Source organism: Filicampus tigris, chromosome 1 (assembly GCF_054856515.1).
Source record: "Filicampus tigris isolate MCC_2025a chromosome 1, RoL_Ftig_1.0, whole genome shotgun sequence".
Classification (NCBI taxonomy): Eukaryota; Metazoa; Chordata; class Actinopteri; order Syngnathiformes; family Syngnathidae; genus Filicampus; species Filicampus tigris.
This window is the reverse complement of record NC_141217.1, coordinates 16,121,312-16,127,311: the sequence shown is the minus strand read 5'-3', so window position 1 is coordinate 16,127,311 and position 6,000 is coordinate 16,121,312.

Sequence of the window (6,000 nt, the reverse complement as noted above, 5' to 3'; positions counted from 1 at the left end):
CTGGAAACCCTAACCCTAGTTTGAAACCCTAACTGAAAACCCTAGCTGGAAACCCTTACCCTAGTTTGAAACCCTAACTGAAAACCCTAGCTGGAAACCCTAACCCTAGTTTGAAACCCTAACTGAAAACCCTAGCTGGAAACCCTAACCCTAGTTTGAAACCCTAACTGAAAACCCTAGCTGGAAACCCTAACCCTAGTTTGAAACCCTAGCTGGAAACCCTAACCCTAGTTTGAAACCCTAACTGAAAACCCTAGCTGGAAACCCTAACCCTAGTTTGAAACCCTAACTGAAAACCCTAGCTGGAAACCCTAACCCTAGTTTGAAACCCTAGCTGGAAACCCTAACCCTAGTTTGAAACACTAAATGGAAACCCTAACCCTAGTTTGAAACCCTAGCTGGAAACCCTAACCCTAGTTTGAAACCCTAACCCCAATTTTAAAACATAGTTTGAAACCCTAACCCTAATTTTAAAACCTAGCTGGAAACCCTAACCCTAGTTTGAAACCCTAGCTGGAAACCCTAACCCTAGTTTGAAACCCTAACCCCAATTTTAAAACATAGTTTGAAACCCTAACCCTAATTTTAAAACCTAGCTGGAAACCCTAACCCTAGTTTGAAACCCTAGCTGGAAACCCTAACCCTAGTTTGAAACCCTAACTGAAAACCCTAGCTGGAAACCCTAACCCTAGTTTGAAACCCTAACTGAAAACCCTAGCTGGAAACCCTAACTCTAGTTTGAAACCCTAACTGAAAACCCTAGCTGGAAACCCTAACCCTAGTTTGAAACCCTATATGGAAACCCTAACCCTAGTTTGAAACCCTAGCTGGAAACCCTAACCCTAGTTTGAAACCCTAACTGAAAACCCTAGCTGGAAACCCTAACCCTAGTTTGAAACCCTAACTGAAAACCCTAGCTGGAAACCCTAACTCTAGTTTGAAACCCTAACTGAAAACCCTAGCTGGAAACCCTAACCCTAGTTTGAAACCCTATATGGAAACCCTAACCCTAGTTTGAAACCCTAACTGAAAACCCTAGCTGGAAACCCTAACCCTAGTTTGAAACCCTAGCTGGAAACCCTAACCCTAGTTTGAAACCCTAGCTGGAAACCCTAACCCTAGTTTGAAACCCTAACTGAAAACCCTAGCTGGAAACCCTAACCCTAGTTTGAAACCCTAACTGAAAACCCTAGCTGGAAACCCTAACCCTAGTTTGAAACCCTAACTGAAAACCCTAGCTGGAAACCCTAACCCTAGTTTGAAACCCTATATGGAAACCCTAACCCTAGTTTGAAACCCTAACTGAAAACCCTAGCTGGAAACCCTAACCCTAGTTTGAAACCCTAACCCTAATTTTAAACCCTAGCTGGAAACCCTAACCCTAGTTTGAAACCCTAACTGAAAACCCTAGCTGGAAACCCTAACCCTAGTTTGAAACCCTAACTGAAAACCCTAGCTGGAAACCCTAACCCTAGTTTGAAACCCTAAATGGAAACCCTAACCCTAGTTTGAAACCCTAGCTGGAAACCCTAACCCTAGTTTGAAACCCTAACCCTAATTTTAAAACCTAGTTTGAAACCCTAACCCTAATTTTAAAACCTGGCTGGAAACCCTAACCCTAGTTTGAAACCCTAACTGAAAACCCTAGCTGGAAACCCTAACCCTAGTTTGAAACCCTAACCCTAGTTTGAAACCCTAACTGAAAACCCTAGCTGGAAACCCTAACCCTAGTTTGAAACCCTAACTGAAAACCCTAGCTGGAAACCCTAACCCTAACTGAAAACCCTAGCTGGAAACCCTAACCCTAGTTTGAAACCCTAACTGAAAACCCTAGCTGGAAACCCAAACCCTAGTTTGAAACCCTATATGGAAACCCTAACCCTAGTTTGAAACCCTAACTGATAACCCTAGCTGGAAACCCTAACCCTAGTTTGAAACCCTATATGGAAACCCTAACCCTAGTTTGAATCCCTAACTGAAAACCCTAGCTGGAAACCCTAACCCTAGTTTGAAACCCTAACTGAAAACCCTAGCTGGAAACCCTAACCCTAGTTTGAAACCCTAACTGAAAACCCTAGCTGGAAACCCTAACCCTAGTTTGAAACCCTAACCCTAATTTTAAACCCTAGCTGGAAACCCTAACCCTAGTTTGAAACCCTAACTGAAAACCCTAGCTGGAAACCCTTACCCTAGTTTGAAACCCTAACTGAAAACCCTAGCTGGAAACCCTAACCCTAGTTTGAAACCCTAACTGAAAACCCTAGCTGGAAACCCTAACCCTAGTTTGAAACCCTAACTGAAAACCCTAGCTGGAAACCCTAACCCTAGTTTGAAACCCTAGCTGGAAACCCTAACCCTAGTTTGAAACCCTAACTGAAAACCCTAGCTGGAAACCCTAACCCTAGTTTGAAACCCTAACTGAAAACCCTAGCTGGAAACCCTAACCCTAGTTTGAAACCCTAGCTGGAAACCCTAACCCTAGTTTGAAACACTAAATGGAAACCCTAACCCTAGTTTGAAACCCTAGCTGGAAACCCTAACCCTAGTTTGAAACCCTAACCCCAATTTTAAAACATAGTTTGAAACCCTAACCCTAATTTTAAAACCTAGCTGGAAACCCTAACCCTAGTTTGAAACCCTAACTGAAAACCCTAGCTGGAAACCCTAACCCTAGTTTGAAACCCTAGCTGGAAACCCTAACCCTAGTTTGAAACCCTAACTGAAAACCCTAGCTGGAAACCCTAACCCTAGTTTGAAACCCTAACTGAAAACCCTAGCTGGAAACCCTAACCCTAGTTTGAAACCCTAGCTGGAAACCCTAACCCTAGTTTGAAACCCTAACTGAAAACCCTAGCTGGAAACCCTAACCCTAGTTTGAAACCCTATATGGAAACCCTAACCCTAGTTGGAAACCCTAACTGAAAACCCTAGCTGGAAACCCTAACCCTAGTTTGAAACCCTAATTGAAAACCCTAGCTGGAAACCCTAACCCTAGTTTGAAACCCTATATGGAAACCCTAACCCTAGTTTGAAACCCTAACTGAAAACCCTAGCTGGAAACCCTAACCCTAGTTTGAAACCCTAGCTGGAAACCCTAACCCTAGTTTGAAACCCTAACTGAAAACCCTAGCTGGAAACCCTAACCCTAGTTTGAAACCCTAACTGAAAACCCTAGCTGGAAACCCTAACCCTAGTTTGAAACCCTAACTGAAAACCCTAGCTGGAAACCCTAACCCTAGTTTGAAACCCTAACTGAAAACCCTAGCTGGAAACCCTAACCCTAGTTTGAAACCCTAGCTGGAAACCCTAACCCTAGTTTGAAACCCTAACTGAAAACCCTAGCTGGAAACCCTAACCCTAGTTTGAAACCCTAACTGAAAACCCTAGCTGGAAACCCTAACCCTAGTTTGAAACCCTAAATGGAAACCCTAACCCTAGTTTGAAACCCTAGCTGGAAACCCTAACCCTAGTTTGAAACCCTAACCCCAATTTTAAAACATAGTTTGAAACCCTAACCCTAATTTTAAAACCTAGCTGGAAACCCTAACCCTAGTTTGAAACCCGAACTGAAAACCCTAGCTGGAAACCCTAACCCTAGTTTGAAACCCTAGCTGGAAACCCTAACCCTAGTTTGAAACCCTAACTGAAAACCCTAGCTGGAAACCCTAACCCTAGTTTGAAACCCTAACTGAAAACCCTAACTGGAAACCCTAACCCTAGTTTGAAACCCTAGCTGGAAACCCTAACCCTAGTTTGAAACCCTAACTGAAAACCCTAGCTGGAAACCCTAACCCTAGTTTGAAACCCTATATGGAAACCCTAACCCTAGTTTGAAACCCTAACTGAAAACCCTAGCTGGAAACCCTAACCCTAGTTTGAAACCCTAATTGAAAACCCTAGCTGGAAACCCTAACCCTAGTTTGAAACCCTATATGGAAACCCTAACCCTAGTTTGAAACCCTAACTGAAAACCCTAGCTGGAAACCCTAACCCTAGTTTGAAACCCTAGCTGGAAACCCTAACCCTAGTTTGAAACCCTAACTGAAAACCCTAGCTGGAAACCCTAACCCTAGTTTGAAACCCTAACTGAAAACCCTAGCTGGAAACCCTAACCCTAGTTTGAAACCCTAACTGAAAACCCTAGCTGGAAACCCTAACCATAGTTTGAAACCCTAACTGAAAACCCTAGCTGGAAACCCTAACCCTAGTTTGAAACCCTATATGGAAACCCTAACCCTAGTTTGAAACCCTAACTGAAAACCCTAGCTGGAAACCCTAACCCTAGTTTGAAACCCTAACTGAAAACCCTAGCTGGAAACCCTAACCCTAGTTTGAAACCCTAACTGAAAACCCTAGCTGGAAACCCTAACCCTAGTTTGAAACCCTATATGGAAACCCTAACCCTAGTTTGAAACCCTAGCTGGAAAACCTAACCCTAGTTTGAAACCCTAACCCTAATTTTAAACCCTAGCTGGAAACCCTAACCCTAGTTTGAAACCCTAACTGAAAACCCTAGCTGGAAACCCTAACCCTAGTTTGAAACCCTAACTGAAAACCCTAGCTGGAAACCCTAACCCTAGTTTGAAACCCTAACTGAAAACCCTAGCTGGAAACCCTAACCCTAGTTTGAAACCCTATATGGAAACCCTAACCCTAGTTTGAAACCCTAGCTGGAAACCCTAACCCTAGTTTGAAACCCTAACCCTAATTTTAAACCCTAGCTGGAAACCCTAACCCTAGTTTGAAACCCTAACTGAAAACCCTAGCTGGAAACCCTAACCCTAGTTTGAAACCCTAACTGAAAACCCTAGCTGGAAACCCTAACCCTAGTTTGAAACCCTATATGGAAACCCTAACCCTAGTTTGAAACCCTAGCTGGAAACCCTAACCCTAGTTTGAAACCCTAACCCTAATTTTAAACCCTAGCTGGAAACCCTAACCCTAGTTTGAAACCCTAACTGAAAACCCTAGCTGGAAACCCTAACCCTAGTTTGAAACCCTAACTGAAAACCCTAGCTGGAAACCCTAACCCTAGTTTGAAACCCTATATGGAAACCCTAACCCTAGTTTGAAACCCTAGCTGGAAACCCTAACCCTAGTTTGAAACCCTAACTGAAAACCCTAGCTGGAAACCCTAACTCTAGTTTGAAACCCTAACTGAAAACCCTAGCTGGAAACCCTAACCCTAGTTTGAAACCCTATATGGAAACCCTAACCCTAGATTGAAACCCTAACTGAAAACCCTAGCTGAAAACCCTAACCCTAGTTTGAAACCCTAGCTGGAAACCCTAACCCTAGTTTGAAACCCTAGCTGGAAACCCTAACCCTAGTTTGAAACCCTAACTGAAAACCCTAGCTGGAAACCCTAACCCTAGTTTGAAACCCTAACTGAAAACCCTAGCTGGAAACCCTAACCCTAGTTTGAAACCCTAACTGAAAACCCTAGCTGGAAACCCTAACCCTAGTTTGAAACCCTAACTGAAAACCCTAGCTGGAAACCCTAACCCTAGTTTGAAACCCTAGCTGGAAACCCTAACCCTAGTTTGAAACCCTAACTGAAAACCCTAGCTGGAAACCCTAACCCTAGTTTGAAACCCTATATGGAAACCCTAACCCTAGTTTGAAACCCTAACTGAAAACCCTAGCTGGAAACCCTAACCCTAGTTTGAAACCCTAATTGAAAACCCTAGCTGGAAACCCTAACCCTAGTTTGAAACCCTATATGGAAACCCTAACCCTAGTTTGAAACCCTAACTGAAAACCCTAGCTGGAAACCCTAACCCTAGTTTGAAACCCTAGCTGGAAACCCTAACCCTAGTTTGAAACCCTAACTGAAAACCCTAGCTGGAAACCCTAACCCTAGTTTGAAACCCTAACTGAAAACCCTAGCTGGAAACCCTAACCCTAGTTTGAAACCCTAACTGAAAACCCTAGCTGGAAACCCTAACCCTAGTTTGAAACCCTAACTGAAAACCCTAGCTGGAAACCCTAACCCTAGTT